The sequence below is a fragment of the Podarcis muralis genome, chromosome 5, assembly GCF_964188315.1.
Source record: "Podarcis muralis chromosome 5, rPodMur119.hap1.1, whole genome shotgun sequence".
In the NCBI taxonomy this organism is placed as follows: Eukaryota; Metazoa; Chordata; class Lepidosauria; order Squamata; family Lacertidae; genus Podarcis; species Podarcis muralis.
Window position 1 is genome coordinate 61817927 of NC_135659.1, and position 19776 is coordinate 61837702.

Genomic DNA, 19776 nt, shown 5'->3' on the forward strand with positions numbered 1-19776 from the left:
CATCCTCTGTATTGAGCTATGAAAAAGAGATGGAGGTGATCAATTTTTGATGTGATGCACATACACAGATCACTCGATGCCATCTCTTCTAATGAGTTCACTTGAGCATCAAAATAAAGGCAACTTACATCTTTTAAACATGCAGTTTCTTCTTTGTCTGTTTTGGTCCTTGTGTATGGCCGAAGTGAGAAGTGTTAAGGAATAAGAACTGTCATTTTGAAAAATCTTGCAGAGTCTCCACTCAAGCTTCTGCTCCTTATGGATAAAACCTCTCTGCCTTGTATAGTGATCACTTTACGGCACCATAATGTTGATGGGCCAAATATGTGTCCAAAGACAAGTCATGCTTTTATAATGCTTATTAAAACATTTTGCAATAGATGGTGATAGGCAAGCCACCCAGGACCCTCCAGGCTGGTGTTTTATTGCGAGGGAATCTGCAACAAGTTTTTGCCACAATGACAGTGAATTTGTGGTGGATTTATTCTGCTTTAGTTCGTGCCACAATGTTTGCCCAATGCCACCATATTATTGCTGTCTGGAGAGGTTGTGGTGCAACAAAAACGGAACAAAAACAAACGAGAACATTTGTGGTATAGAAATTTACAGGGTTAGCAGGATGTTACAGGATATGCACTGATTGGAAATGAAACAGTGTGGCAGCCCCAAAATCCTTGCAGGTGCAAACAGTACTAAAAGCAGGATTGTGGATGAGTCCTCTGATAGTATCGTGAGCCAAAAAAAAAAAAGCATTATAAATGTACAATAAAAAGAACATTGGGAGGAGCCCTCCATTTTTGTTTTCCTCTAATTTGAGACCAGTCCACCATAGTTCTTTTCAGGTCATTTGGAAGGGTAAGGCTTTTAAATTTTGACTTTTGGAGATGGCCCTTAGGCACACACAAGAAGCATAAGCCATCAGTCACCCTTGGTGTAACACATTCTAATCATCATTCAGAAATTCACGACATTCCTATAGCCATTTGGAAGGAACCAGGGCATTCCAATAGTCGTTCCCATTCGTTTTAGTCACTCTAAACACATGTTTTTCTTCATGCAAATGTCAGGGTTTTCATTGGAAGGTGGCCTGTGCCTTTCACACCCAACCCTGAATCTGCCAACAGTTGTGACTGTGGGGCAGCTGAGCACAAGGACTCAGTTGGGGCCAGACAGGGGGGAGAGAAGGTGCCTTTTTTCTTTTAAATTCAGCAAAGGCAAGCAGACAGCTGAACTGAACTGCCACGGCTGGCTCAGGTTCGCTGTTGCTTGCTGCCAATTGAAACGTCAAAAAAAAACCAATAGGAAGAGAAACAATGTCCCTTCCATTTCCTTTCCAAGGGACACTGCACAGAAAAAAGAAATGGCTGCCCCAACGTTATTTCTCTTCCTAGGAGCTTCTGAATTTTAATTTAATGCATGCGACACAGCAGCAAGTCAGCTTTTGAATTAAACAAGTAAAAGATTAGGAGAGTGGGGAGAAGCAAGTACTCTAATTAATTTCTGCACAGGAGACTCAAGAGGGTATGCTCTCAGGGTCAAAACAAGAGGAGCCCTGCTTACCTTCAACATGCATGTAAATATATGAAGGTGGGTTCTCATTTTTGCAACAGCCTCTATCCAAATTCTCACATTATCCTATGCTGCTTTCTTCATGCCATTTGCGCTCAATCATCTTGGTCTTACTGAAGGGTTTTCTGCCTGCTCTCCTCATAGACAGATCATTCAGCACAACCTCTTCCCATAGACTATTAATCAGCCAAAGGCCTGGTTGAAGAGGAACATTTTCGCCTGGCACCTAAAAACATATAATGAAGGCACCAGGCAAACCTCCCTGGGGCACCACTGCAGAAAAAAGCCCATTCTCGTGTTGCCACCCTCCAGACCTCATGGAGTAGGCCTGCAAAGAAGGGCCTCAGAGGATGATCTCAGGGTCCAGGACAGTTCATATGGAGAGAGATGGTCCTTGGGGTATTGCAGTCCTGAGCCACCGAATTCTGTACCAGCTGAAGCTTCCAAACTGTCTTCAGAGGCAGCCTTATGTACAAATAGTCCTTTGAAGTTCCACTTCGAGCGGAGGTGGGGAAACTCTCTGGATGTTGTTGGATTCCCCCCAGCCAGCGTCGGCAACAGTTAAGAAGGGTGGAAGTTACAGTCCAACAACAGCTGGACTATATTTCCCATCCATGAGCCAGGCTTATGTTTCTGACAGAATCAACTGCCTAAGGACAGGTGAGAAATGGAACTCAATTCACATTTTAAGGAAAACTTAAGGAAAATGTGTGAACAAAAACATAGCCATCCTTCAGAATTCCCACTTACCTGGATTTTGCAATTTGTGCAAAAGTAAGGCGCACAAATTGTATAAATTTAAGTGTGCATATAAATGCATATATAAGTGGAAATAATATTAAAATGCATTATATTTAGGGAAATAGCCTTGTAAAAAGGTGTACATTATATGAAACTGTGTATAAAAATGTGTATAGTAGCAGAAATTTCCACAAAAATGCTGTAGAATTTTCCTGAGAACTTTTTTTAAAAAAAGAAAGTCACAAGCTGACATGGAAATATATATCTTTTTTACCTCTGAAGTTGCTACGACCAAGGTAGCGTTAGCTATAGGTACCAGGAGGAGCCTGGCAGTATTCAGGAGAATATTCTTTATGATTTTGATACACAGCCATTGTGAAGCAGTAGAGGAGGTGGAAGTCAGGTGAGGAATATAGGGAGATTAGAAATATTGGGGTGGAGGTTACAATCTAAAAATAGAAGGTTGAGGAAGGAAGAAGCAGCCGTTGACAAGTTCCCAGGAATTCACTTTCTAGCCTTGGGAAAACAATTTTGATATATTGTTTATTCCAAGCGAGGTGGTCAGAAAGTGTCAGTAATTTTTCATCATTAAGAATCATTAATACAAGGAAGTTATCACAGTAGCCGAAGGGAAAAGATAGCCACATAACACATAATACTTGTTTGGCTTTTCAGTTTAAAGCAGAAGTGTAACTGATTGTTTCTAGGAGATAAGAAGAAATAGTGTTCAATTGTTCTCCTGTAAATATAATTAATTATCTCTATCACTTGATGTTAAAAGGGTAGCTTGATATGAAACTCCAGAGTCCTCAGAAACAGGAAACTTGCAGGGGGTGCTGTACCTGTAACAAGCCACCATCAGGCCTAACACCCTACATTCTAGCAGAGATGATGGCTTTTGATAGAGTCTTCCCAGCATCATCGAGTGCGACGGCTGAGATCGAGGAGTATACCCTTAAGTCCATTATTATCAGTTTGCCCAGCAAATGTACCAGAAGCTCCAGACTCTTTCCTCCCCCCCCCTTCATAAGCTACAGGGACCCACCTGCTGGGAAGCTAGCATACCTGCTGTCCCTCACACAGTCAACAATCTCTGAAGCATGTGTTCCAGTACATTTTTGAGCATAATTCAAAGTGTTGGTGCTGACCTTTAAAGCCCTAAATGGCCTCGGTCCAGTATATCTGAAGGAGTGTCTCCATCCCCATCGTTCTATCCGGACACTGAGGTACAGCGCCAAGGGCCTTCTGGCAGTTCTCTCGCTGCGAGAAGCCAACTTTCAGGGAACCAGGCAGAGGGCCTTCTCGGTAGTGGCACCTGCCCTGTGGAATGCCCTCTCATCAGATGTCAAGGAAATAAACAACTATCTGACTTTTAGAAGACATCTGAAGGCAGCCCTGTTTAGGGAAGTTTTTAATGTTCAATGTTTTATCATGTTTTTAATATTCTGTTGGGAGCTGCCCAGAGTGGCTGGGGAAACCCACCCAGATGGGCAGGGTAAAAACAATAAAATATTGTTATTATTATTATTATTATTATTATTATTATTATTATTATTAACATGCTTACATTACAGCACCATCATGACTACCCAGAATAAAGTGGGGTTTGTTTCTGCTGCCCTGAGGTGAAACAAATTTACTTGACAATAAAACATAGAAAAGAATAACACATTTTAAAAGTATAAAAAATAAAAATAAAACAAGCATCTATAACCATGTAGTTCAGATTCTAATTAGCCAGCACCTCAGGGTCCTTCCATAGCCTAGTTAGAGGTATTTTAGCCACATCATGATATACTGTGGCTTATCATTCATGATGGGAATGAGACTAAACTCCCCCTGCGACTTACCCACTCTCGCTTCCCACCTCCTCCTCTTGTGCGGCTGTGAGGAGGAGAAGGGAAGCATTTTTGTAAATGTTTCACAAACCATAACAATATAGCAATATAAAAAGTCATTAGGATCCTTCTCACAGGGCAGTTGGTGGTAGAATGGCTTTGCCAGGTCGGGGCACAGGAGAAAGGGAGAAGAGGGGGGTAGCCCAGTCCAGAGGTATGTTTGGAGGTGATGTCCACCTGATTCCTTTTCTCTCTCCTGGTATCTCCCGTATTACAGAACACTTTTGCTCTTTCTCTTTTAATATGGCATTTGCAAGCAATTGTCTTGTTGGGGCAATAGATGCATTTACCTAGAATTCATTTCAAGCATTTGTCTTAGCATAAGGAAATTGTACTTTCTCAGCACTCAGACTGCAAACGATCAATCAATCAATGAATCAATCTTTATTACAGTGGTACCTCGGGTTACATATGCTTCAGGTTACATACGCTTCAGGTTACAGACTCCGCTAACCCAGAACAGTACCTCGGGTTAAGAACTTTGCTTCAGGATGAGAACAGAAATTGTGCTCCGGCGGTGCGGTAGCAGCAGGAGGCCCCATTAGCTAAAGTGGTGCTTCAGGTTAAGAACAGTTTCAGGTTAAGAACAGACCTCCGGAATGAATTAAATACTTAAACCGAGGTACCACTGTACACTCAAAGACCAGACAACATTTGAACTGCAAACCGATTCTCACTGTAAAAATGCGCTGGGATTACATGGAGACTCCCTGTGCTATTTAGAAGTCAACCTACTGCAGAAGTTCCTCTTCAGCACATAAGAGGTTCGTAAAACTGAGGACACACCATACATTTAAGGCACACTTAAAGAACACTCCACCCCACAAGAATCTTGAGAAGTGTAGCTTGTTAAAGGTATTGGGAGTAGCATCCCTGTGAGGGGTAAACCCCAATTCCCAGGATTATTGAGGTGAAAGCAAGGTGCTTTGAATATATTGTGTGTACACAGGAGACAAGTCCAAGAAGCATGGGCTTGCTCTTCCCCCTCACAGCACTGTAATTGTGTCTATGTGTGTATGTATGGAATGTCTAAATACAGCTCTTTTCTATCTAAAATGCAGCGAACAGACTAGCCTTTCTCCCCTCTGCAATATGGCAAGCCCCTTTCAATATCGTATATTATGTCATAAAACTAAGTTTAACCCCTTAACCCTCCTACCTTGTTTTTGTTAGCAGCCTGAGACACCACAAAAAATGAAGCTTGTTTTGACCTGTCAAGAAATCATGGGAAAAGCTTCACATATTAAATTTCTGTGTTGTCAAGCTGCTATGCTAATAGACAAGGCTGGGCTAAGACTTTTTTCCCCCGCCTGAGGCAAAAGACAAGATGGCACCCCTCCTCCCCGCCTTGACACTGCGCCCCACCTCCCAGCTTCTGCCTCATTCTGCCTAATGGCAGGGCCAGCCTTGAGCCAGTTTTGAAAAATGGCAACCCTACATTTAGCTCCTTTCTTCTGGCTCCCACTCCCAGGAGAAGGGCAGAGCTGTGTTTATTTCCCTCAAGACAGGAATTCATCCCTGGGCGAAGAAAAGACTGAAGTGGTTATTTTAAAGCTATGAACAGAGATACTTGGGACGCGGGTGGCGCTGTGGGTTAAACCACAGAGCCTAGGACTTGCTGATCAGAAGGTCGACGGTTCGAATCCCCGCAACAGGTTCGAATCCCCGCTCCTGTTGCTCGGTCCCTGCTCCTGCCAACCTAGCAGTTTGAAAGCACGTCAAAGTGCAAGTAGATAAATAGATACTGCTCCGGTGGAAAGGTAAACAGTGTTTCCATACACTGCTCTGGTTCACCAGAAGTGGCTTAGTCATGCTGGCCACATGACCCGGAAGCAAGATGAAGCACTGCAACCCCAGAGTCGGTCACGACTGGACCTAATGGTCAGGGGTCCCTTTACCTTTACCTTACAGAGATACTTATTTCTAGATCTGGGAACAAAAAAAACATGAGAAAGAGGAAATGGGGTTAGCCTGATCTGGACCACAGTGTTCCCTATATGGGCATACAATATAACTGTTTTATCTCTTGCCATGATAACACCATGATAGCAGAAGGCCTATTTCCAGGCACTTAATATTACCAGATTGATTGCTCTTGACTGGACAATAATTTAGGATGAATTTATTGCCCTGAGGCCATCGAACTGAACCTTGGAGAGCTCCAGATGGCAGCTTGTGTGATCTGAAGTGGTCTTTGGGATCAAGGGCCAAAATGTGCTCTTGGACCAACAGAGGTGCTCTCCTGGCAGTGGTGGTGGTGCATTGCTGAGATGGGGATGGAGTAGGGCAGAGAGTGGTGAGATTGGGGGAGCTCTGGGTTGGCCACAGTGGCCTCCCACAGGTACACACTACTGCCTCACACCACCCTGCCCTGGCAAGTCTAGCACTGGTGACAGGATGGCGCCACTATCCCCCTGCCCAGACACCACAGCAGCCGGAAACTTGCAGCCCAGTCCTAAGCATGGGCTATTCAGACCATTGGGGGTTGCTTCCTAGTTCTTAGGGTTGCATGCTGAACACTTGAGGAAAGGGATACCGGTATATACCGGTAAATATTTATCAGTTTACTTTCACAATGAGAACAACCAGCTGGAACGATATTCAATTTCAGTTCAGGTTCACTGGCTTTGATCCAATGAAGGAAAAAGCAGAGATTTAAAAGTTGTTGCTGTTCCTGACGTATTTAAATCAATGCCAAGAAAAGCTTCACCTGTTACATTTCTACCTTCTGTGTTGCTTTTATAGGCACAGGAGCAGTAAGTTTTCTGGTTTGTGTGTGTGTGTTGTCGTTGCAGTTCTAGTGGTTGGCAAACAAGGTTTAGGGTTGCCAACTTTTTAACTGCTTCCTGTAGCTGTGCCTTAACAGCAGCTTGAATATGGCCTACTTCATAGCATGGAGAGACATGCAGTCACCTACTAAGTGCTGCCTGTCAAAGCACCTGTAAAGGATACAGATACAGGCTAGGTGAAAAGTTGGCAGCCCTACTTTTTTTCTTGGAAATGTTTGTTGCTACTTTGTGTTTTTGTTTTTGTTTGTCTGTTTCCCCAAATGGATTAATGGAGTTAAACTCTAAGATTGCGTCAAGTGAGTGTCAAATGAGTATTTGCGGGATTAAGATGCTCCTCAAGAGAGAAACTACTGCATTATTTTTTCTACGCAAACTCAGCATTGTCAAAGTTTCAGCCACCAAGTGGCCTCATGTTATATTTTTAGCCCAGATAAATCCCCTTGTGTTCACTCGAATGCCATATGCTTGTCTGAGCTGGCGCAAGAAGGGGGAGCTTTATCCATGCAGGAATGAGGAACCGAAATTAGAGAGAGAAGGAGGGAGTGGGGAGGAAAAGAGAAGGGTTTGGGAGGAGAACTGGAAAAAAACAAGCCAGGAAGTTTAAAGAACCAAAGGAAGAAATACAGATTTGGAAGTTTCGCTTGTGTTTCTACTTGCATTACGACAGGGGTGGGAAACTTAATCTAGCCCATAGGCCTAATCAGGCCCCGAACAAGGTACCGTTTTGGTTTTCCTGGGCTGTGTTCCCCAACCCATTGCCACCTGCCCACACATCTGAGGTCATATGTGACATCAAATGTGGACAAAAGAGCAATTTAGAGTTTAAAGTGAGCCCTTAATTGCTCAATCGCAAGTGGAGCTCATTGGGAACTCCCTGGTACAGTCAGTGGGGCTCACTGTCACTTGTCAATGAGTTCCATTTACAGTTTGCTGTAACTGCAGAGGGAGACTTTTGGATCCAGCCCAAAATCTGGTTCCCTACCCCTTCTTTATAACATTAGGAAAGTTTTATGAAGGCTATAGCTGGGCTGCCATGACTTAGCACAAAGGTCAAATGTATGTTACAAATAAATCTCAGGTGAATCAGGAGAATAGCTGCAGGTGTGTCATTAGGGAGGCTGGATTCTAAAGAGGGAATGGCTTTTGCCCTTTTGATCATTGTATAGAAGACCATGTGGTGTAGCTTGCCATACACCTTAGGAGAGCGTCTGAACAAATACCCTCAGAAATTACTGCAATGCGTTATACATAGGGCAGCTTCTGAAGAAAGTTTGGAAACTGGTGAAGAATTTGGTGCAAGGTAAGGTAAAAAGGTAAGGTAAAAAAGGGTGGGACGTGGGTGGCACTGTAGGTTAAACCACAGAGCCTGGGACTTGCCGATCAGAAGGTCGGCGGTTTGAATCCCCGCAATGGAGTGAGCTCCCATTGCTCGGTCCCTACTCCTGTCAACCTAGCAGTTCGAAAGCACGTCAAAGATAAATAGGTACCGCTCCGGCGGGAAGGTAAATGGCGTTTCCGTGTGCTGCTCTGGTTCGCCAGAAGCGGCTTAGTCATGCAGGCCACATGACCCGGAAGATGAGCGCCGCAACCCCAGAGTCAGTCACGACTGGACCTAATGGTCAGGGGTCCCTTTACCTTTACTTAAGGTAAAAAGGTAAAGGACCCCTGGACAGTTAAGTCCAGTCAAAGGTGACTATGGGGTGCAGCTCTCATCTTGCTTTCATGCTGAGGGAGCCGGCGTTTGTCTCCAGACAGCTTTCCGGGTCATGTGGCCAGCATGACTAAACGGCTTCTGGCGCAATGGAACACTGTGATAGAAACCAGAGTGCACGGAAACACCGTTTACCTTCCCGCCACAAAAGTACCTATCTAACTACTTGCACTGGCATGCTTTCGAACTGCTAGGTTGGCAGGAGCTGGGATAGAGCAACGAGAGCTCACCCCATCACGGGGGGATTCAAACTACCAACCTTCTGATCGGCAAGCCCAAAAGGCTCAGTGGTTTAGACCACAGCGCCACCCTTTATGTTGCACAAGGACAAGGAGGCCAAGAATGGATCTCACTTTTAGAATTTAGTTTATTGGTTAATTGACAGATCACTTTACAGTGGTACCTCGGGTTACAGACACTTCAGGTTACAGATGCTTCAGGTTACAGACTCTGCTAACCCAGAAATAGTACCTCAGGTTAAGAACTTTGCTTCAGGATGAGAACAGAAATCGTGCTCTGGCGGCGCAGCGGCAGCGGGAGGCCCCATTAGCTAAAGTGGTGCTTCAGGTTAAGAACAGTTTCAGGTTAAGAATGGACCTCCAGAACGAATTAAGTTCTTAACCTGAGGTACCACTGTAATCCTATTGAATCTACTCCTAATGGATTGCTCATAATAACCATGTTAACTTAGGAGTAGTTTTTCCCAGAACATAGGTGAATGACAGTTTAATTTGTATTGAGACCACAATGGGAAGCAAAGGGCTTTCCTTCCCTCCTCAGAGACTCACACATCATGGTCCCGACCTGGGTTAAAATGAAGGGGATCTTCAGTTTTAATCTAGGGCAGGGGTGTCCAAACTTTTTTCAAAGAGGGCCAGATTTGATGAAGTGAACATGCATGAGGGCCGACCAAAGTTGTTGACCTTTTTTTAAGACTTATGCTATTTTGGTTCTTGAATATTTCAGGAAATGCATAATTATATGGCACTAAGAGATGCTTTATGATGTCATTTTTACACACCATGATTAGCCAGCTTCTGTGCAGGCTACAGATAAAAATGTGCTCATGATAAGATAAGACAGGTTTCAGGCAAAGGGATTTTATACTGCAGAAGTCAGGAAGCATATAGGCTGGTACAAATGGTTTCTCACGCAAATCCCTTTCTCACACATTGCTATTTGTATACATCAACATGAAGTCTTCCCTGTATGTTGCACAAGGAGGCCAATAATGAATCTCACATTACAAGGAGATCTGAGAAGCATGGTGGCCCTTAATTCCTTTGTAGTCAGCTCACCTCCCCAAACACAATACTCCAATGTGATGGCAAACTAGAGATAGAGGGATTTTGATTTTCTCCCCCAGGAATGCTCATGAAGAGCGACTTGCACCATTTAAACTACTGTGTTATATAGTCAAATGTTCTAATGTGACCATTTGAAAAGGCAAATCTTCACTCTGCTTTTTTTTTTTTTAGTAATTCCTTTAGTGCGTGTTTGCACAAGAGTACATATTCCCTTGATTTCGAATACTTATGGAAAAACACAATTTACACCAAAAATGTGGGCCCAGTTGTGAAAAATGGCAGTTCTGGTTTTCTTGTGAATGCTTTGTCCAAAAGGCATTGCATCCCCTCAACATGATGTGGTGTCTTACAGTCGTCTCAGACTACAAGCCGGCACCCCTGACTATTGGCTATGCTGACTGGGGTTAATGGGACTCATAGTCAAGGGCAAGGAAAGCGGGTTATTAGGTTTATTTACCTTTAAACTGGATTTGGACTTGGCAAATAGAGGACTGTCCTCTGTAAAGTAGGGCACATGGCTACCCTATATTTAGTGCTGGGTGAATTAAGTTTGTCACAGTCTTCAGGGCTAGGTGAGGAAAGGCAAGATTTGGTGAGCCCTTGTAGGCACCTTTAAGGTGGAGGGGAATTCCTGCATATTGCCATTCAGGGCCATGGGATGATTCAGAAAGGCACCTAAGCAAGCGCTGCTACCTGGAAAGGGGCTGGGCTATCAAAGTAAGTTTGAATTGCCATGTGGTTCCCAAGTTTAGTATCAAATCCCCACCCATATTCGTGTTGTGGCTCTTGCTGTATTTCAGATAATATATTCTGCCCCATGTTACCCAACAGTCTTGTGTCTCATCTCGTAATTCCAGGGTATATCCACATAAGCAATGAACACAGGGACTAGCAACAGACTCTGTCCTGTCACAGTCTTGTGTATTGAACAAGCAAGCACCTGACACCCCAGGACACATGAAAATAGAATGTAGGAAATGTACTATAATCTACTCATCTACCCCCTCCAGTATCCCATATAGCAGGCTTCCTCAAACTCGGCCCTCCAGATGTTTTTGGCCTACAACTCCCATGATCCCTAGCTAGCAGGACCAGTGGTCAGGGATGATGGGAATTATAGTTTCAAAACATCTGGAGGGCGGAGTGTGAGGAAGCCTGCCATATAGGCTAAATACTAGAGTTACGCACTGGCCACAAGACATGACTTGTATCTGTATCTGCGAAGCATCCCAATCTGTTTTGGAGTCACTTTGCCTCTTTCCAATTCTACTTGCTGTTTGAGACCGAACAAAATTTGTTAACAATTAAGCACAGCATGAAAGTCACCTAACTTCAGCCAAAGCCCTGCACAAGGAATTCCCCATTCACAATACTGGACAATCTAAAAACAGATGAGGTAGGTGAAATTTGCAGGGTTACTGGCAGGAGGTGGTCTTCTGTTCCTCTCCCACAGTTTTTTGGGGAGATACAGCATCTTTGCCCTGGCAGAGGCAGATTTCTTTCCCTCTCTGCATAGGGGAAGAGGTAGGGTGGGGGAAGCTTAGATCATTTTAAAAACAACAAGCATAGTTTTTAATATTTACTTCAGCATCCCTCCCCCAAATCGCTGTGATTGGAGGATCTTGGGGAAATAATTCACTGTGATTAAAATCTAGACCTGTCATTCAAAATGAAAGATCCCCACCCCCAGTCTCTCCACCTCCTCTCCTCTCAAGCTCAAGGTATTTCCCTAATCAACTTGATTTAGCTTTTTTTTAAAAAAAAAACCTGAGATGAGATGATTACTATATATGTTATATAAATCACATTAAGAGTGTAGAGTGTAGCAGAGTGATTTGGTACTTTAGGAAGTCTTTAAAAAGAACTTTTTAAGAGCTCAGTTTGACTCCAGCATGTTATAGCCCCACCTGAATCACCAACATTTGTCTAATAATTTGGAAAGTGCCCAGAGCTGATGCACACCCCTGCTAAATGCTACTCTCATGCAATTAAAAAGCAATAACCCTACTTGCCCTTGACCCATAGAGGTTAAAACAAGATTTCATTGGCGGGGGAGGTATTTATGTAAAAGTCAAAGGTGCACTTGAGGCTAGCAGGTACTGCTGACTTCAGCAAATCCCAGGCCTGGCCAGAAGAGAAGCCACATCCCTGTAATCCTTTTTACATGCTGATTTAAAACAAAAATGAAAACAATGTGTAAATTAGTGGTGTTAGTGCAATCTAGTTCTTTACACATTCCAGGGCTAGAAATGAATCACAATCTGCCTTAAAGTCCAGTGTAGAACACAGATATGCCTTGCACCCCCCAAGTGTTTTTGCAATATACAATATTCAGGCTTCAATAAATACATTTTACTCACCATGCTATTTTATTATTGTGTATGTCTGGTGTTTTGTTTTCAAGAAAAATAGGTGCTGGAACTCACCATGGTGTTGTTACAATAAGTCGCCAGACAACTTGGGACAGCCCTGAACAGATTTTGGATTTATAACAACCGCGTTTACCACCCACAGAGGTGCTAAAAACCTTGGCAAGCTGTCTCCTAGTTGGTTTGGGGGTCGCCCCTGTTCTCATGCAGGTCAAATAAATGTGCCCCCACCTCCCTCATTCTCTTAGATTCAGGCAGATGGCTAGGGCAGCTCAGAAAGGCTCTTGCGCAAATGCACACATGTGCAATGGTAGAGGTCTGACTGGAAAGCTTAAAGCCCGCTGCTGCTACAAGAGAGATGGATTGAAGAATGGGAAATACAAATTGGCCCTGTCCCGTAACTTGACCAATAGCAGCTAGGAACCGCCAGGAGCTAGGTGGAGTCATAGATCTAAAAAATTATAGACTTGCACAGGATGTTTTGAGTTGAAATGTTTGTTTTTGGCTTCTCAGAAGTACATAAAGGCAAGAAACAGGTGCAGGGAGTTTTGGCCTGCAGTGGTGCCCACCTGAGAGGTGCCGAAACTGTGCTCTGGCATGCTCTGGCTGAAAAAAGCACAGTGTATGTCCTTAAAAAACCCCCCCAAAAAACCCCAGAGTGGCCTATGAATCATCCAGATCATGAGATCAGAGGCAAATTTAAGGATATGTGACCGTTTCAGTTGCACTGGGTGCCAAGCCTCAGTGGTGCCACAGGTAACACCACAACTATGATTTAGAATGAAGCGCAAGAGGAAGGGGGACGCTGCTGATATTTGAGACTCCAAGGTCCACCACTGATCAGACCATAAATAGTTTGAATGAACAAGAGTGGTTCTTACACATAGTTACCATATTATGGGTCCACCTATCAGAGATAGATGAGGTACGTGACTTCAGGAAACCAGGAGCTTGGAATAATAAGCAATCTACTGTAATTGATTAATGGATAGAAAATGTTGACCTAGGGAAGTCCTCTGACAGACGTCAAACAGAAAGGACAGAATCATGAATACCACACACTCTTGTAATTTAATGCCAATGAGATAAAACCAATTTATTTCCCATTAATCTTTAGGTGCTGTGTCCCTTCTCCTTAGGCATAGTGACAGGGGAGTGATCATCCCAGCTGGGTGCTTGACTAGAAAAGCCATTGTGGGTCCAACAGATATGGGTCTTAAGTGGAAGCATAAATATTTATTGCAAACAGGAGAATATTTCAATAGGGCACAGTTATGCATGGTATACTTTTATTTGGTTTTAGAAACGAGATGCATGTCCCTAGGGTACCAATCCTCTTATGAATTATGTGCAGCTGAGCACCTTGCTTTGTGATGGTAGTTGCACTGGGAGAACACAGAAAAATAAACAAGGGAGGGATCCTGATAATAAAGTCAGCTGGATGTAAGCACCTGCATTCAGTGCACAGAAGTGGGATGTCCTCATCAGAGCTCCTTATTCACAAGGCACTGAACTAAATAATATTTTCCACAACTCCTCGAAAGATTCCATCAACAGTGTCGCTGAATTTTTTTCCACATCACTTGGGAAGATAGGTGAACTAATGTCAGCGTACGGGAAGAAGCAAAGATCACCAGTGTCAAAGCAATGATTCTTCAACATCGATTTTGTTGGACTGGTCATGTTGTTCGGATTCCTGATTATTGTCTTCCAAAGCAACTACTCTATTCCCAAGTTAAGAATGGAAAGCAAAATACCAGTGGACAACAAAAGATGCTCTCAAGGCAAATCTTTAAAAATGTAGTATAAGCACTGATAACTGGGAAACACTGGCCTGCAAGCGCTCCAGTTGGAGAACAGCCTTTACCAAAGGTGTCATAGACTTTGAAGAAGCACGAACTCAGGGCGAAAGGAGAAACGTGTTAAGAGGAAGGCACACTTGGCAAACCCTCACCGTGATCAACTCCTGCCAGGAAACCTACGTCCCCACTGTGGAAGGACTTGTGGATCCAGAACTGGCCTCCACAGTCACTCACAGATTCACTGTTAAGACTGTTTTCATGGAAGACAATATTACACAACTACGAGTGATTGCCAAAGATTTTCTTGTGTCCATTGGTGTTTTCTGTATGGCTAGCTATCCTGATACTCTATGGAAGGGGAGCAAAATGTGTGTTTGATCTCCAGCTAGCTAGGTGGAGAGCAGACTTCCATTTATTGCATGCAATTTGGAATCGTAAGAACTTGAATCCTTTAATCATGACTGTAGAGTCTTAGCATTGGACTTTTATGGAGCCAAGGGGGAGGAGCTGTCTCCCTCCTCTAAAGCTGCATTTCGGTAATATTGATTTATTTATAAGATGTCTTACCACCAGAAGGTCCACAAGGTAATACAGTTTGAAGAACTTTAAACATTAGAGTGGGATTATTCTAGGCCTTCATACTACCCTAAAAGTTCCATTTACAAATTGTTTTGACAGGATTTAAGAGGTTTGAAGTTTAGTTTCATGAACATGGTTATGCCTTTCTGTAACATCCATCAGAACAGTTGAAAACCTTGGCTATAAAGAGGCAACGTCTACTTTGTGGATAGGATTGCAAAATGCAAAACTTTCCCCAGCATCAGAGAGAATGGAGCACTTCCTGTGAAAGTTTGTGAGCATCAGAGCCCTATGGAAGTCAGGATGGTGAAACATGTAAGGTGTAGGAGTCTGTGTAAAAAAAATTGTAAGTGGATTAACAAATTAGTGAGGCATCTGGCAAACACATGTTAATCCTTTATAAGCCCCTTACACATTAATGGAACCATTCCAGGTGTGTCTGTTCTGTTTGCCTTTTTCATTCTTTTGAGATGACGGTTCCCTTCTTCTTCCCTTCAATTTCGAATGTTTTCTTTCCACATAAAATCCAAACTATCGTAATTCATCACCCCCCTCCTTTTCTTCTTTGTTATGGGAGAAAAATAAAGAAAAACATTCTATTTGCGTTCAAATCCTAAACAAGCAGTAGCAGAGTTTTTGTGGAGTGTTTGTGGAGTCCCAGCCAGAAAGGCAAGCCTGATGCTGGCCTCTGGGTCTCACATTAGCCAGTCCAAGGATCACTCAAAGGATCAAGCCTTCCCTGCACTTGTGGGAAGACATGGGTTCTCCAAGGCAAACTGGCTTTGACAACCAAGCCCACCAGGCATAGGCAATTGACATGCGCTGCATCGTAGGACAGGGCAGCCAAGGACTGCTGTGGAGAAACATTATTGGGTTTCCTCCAAGAAATCCAGGGAGAGATGTCCTGTGACTGTCAGAGTATGTATAGGGAACACTGAGTGGGATTGTGACTGTCCTTCAAGCAGCTCTTTGATGCATTGATTGCTGCCTACAGCAGCTTTTCTATGCTTCACAGTCATTACCCTCTTCACCAAGCTAACTGATGGAGATGCTGGTGGGATCAGTTGTGAGGAGAGTGACAGATATTAAGAACAGCATCACTCCAGTGCTGGCCACTGCACACTCTGCGCCTGTCCACTGCAACCCTGGAGCAAGTGGGAGCAATGTGGCCCCCTAAAAATGTGGCAATGACAAGAGAAAGAGGCCTCAAAATCGCACATGGCTGGTATTTAACACCTAGACATCTAGCTTGTATAAAACCCAACAGCTCCCTTATGTGTTGGAGAGGGTGTCCCACTATTGGGACATACAGACATATGTGGTGGGAGTGTTCAAAAATAGAAAAATTCTGGGCAAGTGTCTTTGCAGAGATATCTTTGATTACAAGGCAGACAGTTCCTATGTCCCCAGGACTGGCATTGCTTAATTTGTACACTCAGGACTCACCAAGAATTAGAAATAAAGGTCTTGTAACCCATTTATTGACCATAGCCAGAACATGGAAAACATTGCAACTGTTGACCATGGATAAGTGGAATGAAGTGGTCTGGCAGACAGCTTTGTTGGAAAAGATAACATGGAAACTATGGGTAGCAAGAGGCCAAAGGAAAAATGATAACTTCTACACAGCATGGGGCGATTTTATTGAACACATAGGTAGTGAGGGACGTGGGAGGGTAGTGTTTGGGGTGGGCAACATAGTTTAGAACACAGTGGTACCTTGGGTTACATACGCTTCAGGTTACATATGCTTCAGGTTACAGACTCCGCTAACCCAGAAATAGTACCTCGGGTTAAGAACTTTGCTTCAAGATGAGAACAGAAATTGGGCAGCAGCGGCACGGCGGCAGCAGGAGGCCGCATTAGCTAAAGTGGTGCTTCAGGTTAAGAACAGACCTCCAGAACGAATTAAGTACTTAACCCGAGGTACCACTGTACTTGAAGTATACATTTTAACCTTTCAAATTGTTGCAGATATAATGTATTCCTTCCTTTTAATGTGATTGGAGAACATGGTGTGTTATTCTATGGTTTTTAAGATTATGAGAATGTTTAAAATATATGCTGTGGCAAATAAACTATTTTTAAATGGAAAAAATGCTGCTGCTTTGTTACTATTTGTCTTACACACACACACACACACACACACACACACACACACACACACACACTCATAGAACATTTATATATTTCTTATTCATATTAGGTGCGGAGGATTCCCCCCTCCCTCTTTCAACCATTTTTAGCCTATGAGTTCACCACCTGTTTCTGGGCTGACAAAAGGCATGCTGCCCCAGGCCTTTTTTTTTTTTTTTTTTTTGCATTGCAAAAATTATGTTTCTTCTCTATCTCAGCAGTGTTTTTGGTAGCATGATCTGCATTGCAAAAATTATGTTCCTTTCCCATCTCACCAGCATTTTTGGTAGCTAGCATGATCTGAATTGCAAATATTATGCACCTTTTCTATCTCAGCAGTGTTTTTGGTCGCATGTGTAAATTTCATGTGACTGCACTTTATGATTGGTGCCTCATGCTATGCTCGTGTCAGTGTCATACGTGCAAAGTGCCTCCTTTTATTTATTTATTGCTGTTACCAATAGGTAGAATAAAGAAACAAATTATTTTTCACAGGGTATTACTTGTTCTGACCACTTATTTGGCAGGTGGGAGGGGAGAGAGGAATCAGTTGGGGCAGGGGGTATGTGGCTGGCAGATCCATCATTCTCTGCTCCAGTTTTGTTGTTCCCTCAGGAAGGCAGAATAGTCTTGGTACCAGAGATGTTCTCAATCACATCACAGTTCCTAGCTCACAATAACATGGGAAGAGGAATATGTAGACCAGGCATAGGCAAACTCTGGCCCTCCAGATGTTTGGGACTACAATTCCCATCATCCCTAGCTAACAGGACCAGTGGTCAGGGATGATGGGAATTGTAGTCCAAAACATCTGGAGGGCTGGAGTTTGCCTAGACCTGATATAGACTTTTAAAATTAATAGAAAAGAAATGGTAGCAGTGGGTGGACAATGGATACATGCCAGAAAGGAGAGTCTGGAAAGAGTGTTTGAGGGCATGAGAGTGGAAGCACTTTTGATAGCTGCCTTTTGGTCCTGTGTGACACAGTCGGGGACAACCAGCAGCATTGCTCTGTGTCATGTTGGCAACCATCTTTTGGCCCTTATGATCAGGGCCAGCCCAAGACATTTTGGCTCCTGAGGAAGACCACAAAATAGTGTTCCACTCCCCGACAGGGAAAAAGGGGTGAGGGAAGATCTACATTAAGGTGAGGAGGAAGAAAAATCAACATTGGGATCTGCTGCCCTGTTGGGTCATTAGTGGCAGAGTCCCAGGCAGGGCAGCTGCAGGTAAACAGACAGAAACCAGGTGCACAAACAGAAACTGAAGAAGCACAGGTGATTCCCAGTAATGCCTTGCTGCATGGAAAGCAGCATGCAAAGCATCTCACCATAAACAACAATGCAAAACCTTACAGCATCTTTCTCCCTTAATGCCCCCATCTGTTTTTAGGACTGTAATTGGTGGGGATGCTCCAGGGCATATGTTCTCAATCTTGGGTTCTCATAGGTTGTTGGACTACAACTCCCATCATCCCTAGCTAGCAGGACTAGTGGTCAGGGATGATGGAAGCTGAAGTTCAACAATATCTGGGGAGCCAAGGCTGCTCCTGAGGGAGGATTCTCAAGGGCTGAGACAATTGCCCAGCCTTAGAGGGAGGACACATTACTTTGCACTTCTAAAAAGCCAAAAGTCCTATATGCCAAGCTGCTCCTTGAGGAGAGAAACCCAGCAAAAGACAGAAGCCATTGCAGGTTTTCTGTGGAGGACACAGGCTTTTGCAACAAGTGCAATAAAGGCAAGACCTTCCTCTGGAATTCTTGGAGCTCAGGGTTAAATCTCCCGTCCCTGGATCATGCATCATAGTATGGAACAATCTAGAAACCAGCAGTTGAAATGCATAATAAGAAAACAGGTGAGAAAGGACTAATTGGAATGTATGACACAGCCCTTGGAAGATCCTCTGTAGGTCATGTGGGGCAGCCAGTCCTGCTATGCAAGTTAATGAAAGTTTTGATGGCTGCAAAATGTAGAGTAGCATTGATATAGTTGCTGTCATGGTGGCTAAAGTGGCTTATGCACGATGCCATGGAGATGAGCTGTCCTTATCACCCCATATCTGTCTCCACCCATCAGGTGGTTGCTATGACTTGTCTTGGCAGTGTGGCAACTGCTGCTATGCCAGTGGGACGACCACAGTGGCAGACATTATGATTTTGGACAGAGGCTTTGTCCATCTTATTTTCCAGGCTGGTCTTGTAATAGAGATTTAGAGATGTTCCCTGCCTTCCATCAAGAACAGCCACAGCTTCTTATGAAATAACATAATACTGTTTTAGAATAGAAACACAATTCAGATGGACGTTCCGAGATCAGGCCTATACCATAAGACGCATCAAAGATTCAACAGGTTCAATGGAACAGGTTTGGTCTTTGTCAATTATTTCACTTCAGCAGAGAACAAAAACAAGAGAATGGAGCTAAGCTATGGTGCCATCTGCAGTCAACCCATAGTGCTAACAACCTGATCAAATAAGAAGAGGTGCTCGTGATGATTCCCTACTAAATTGCCTGCTTAACCCCCTAAACTGGCTGTTTGTTTAGCTTTCGGAGCTACCTGGCATTCAGCAGGCAGTGACAGTGACAGCATCCAGCATCTCACAGACATTTGGGACTAGACTTCACAAGCAAATACATTATGTCATACTTGGTACTGTATAAAAGAACCAAAAGATAAACAATAGCAGAGACTTTGGAAACAAAAGAACAAAATAAAAGAAACACAGGGAAACTGGAAATATGCTGGAAGAAGGTCCAGGCATCTGGGGTTAAATTTATAAAACAATACCAGAGCTTGATTCTGCCAAAAAGCAAACTTATCTCATCCAGATGCCCTTTCCTTAATGCCAGATAAGTTGGAGCTTGTTAGTTACTCA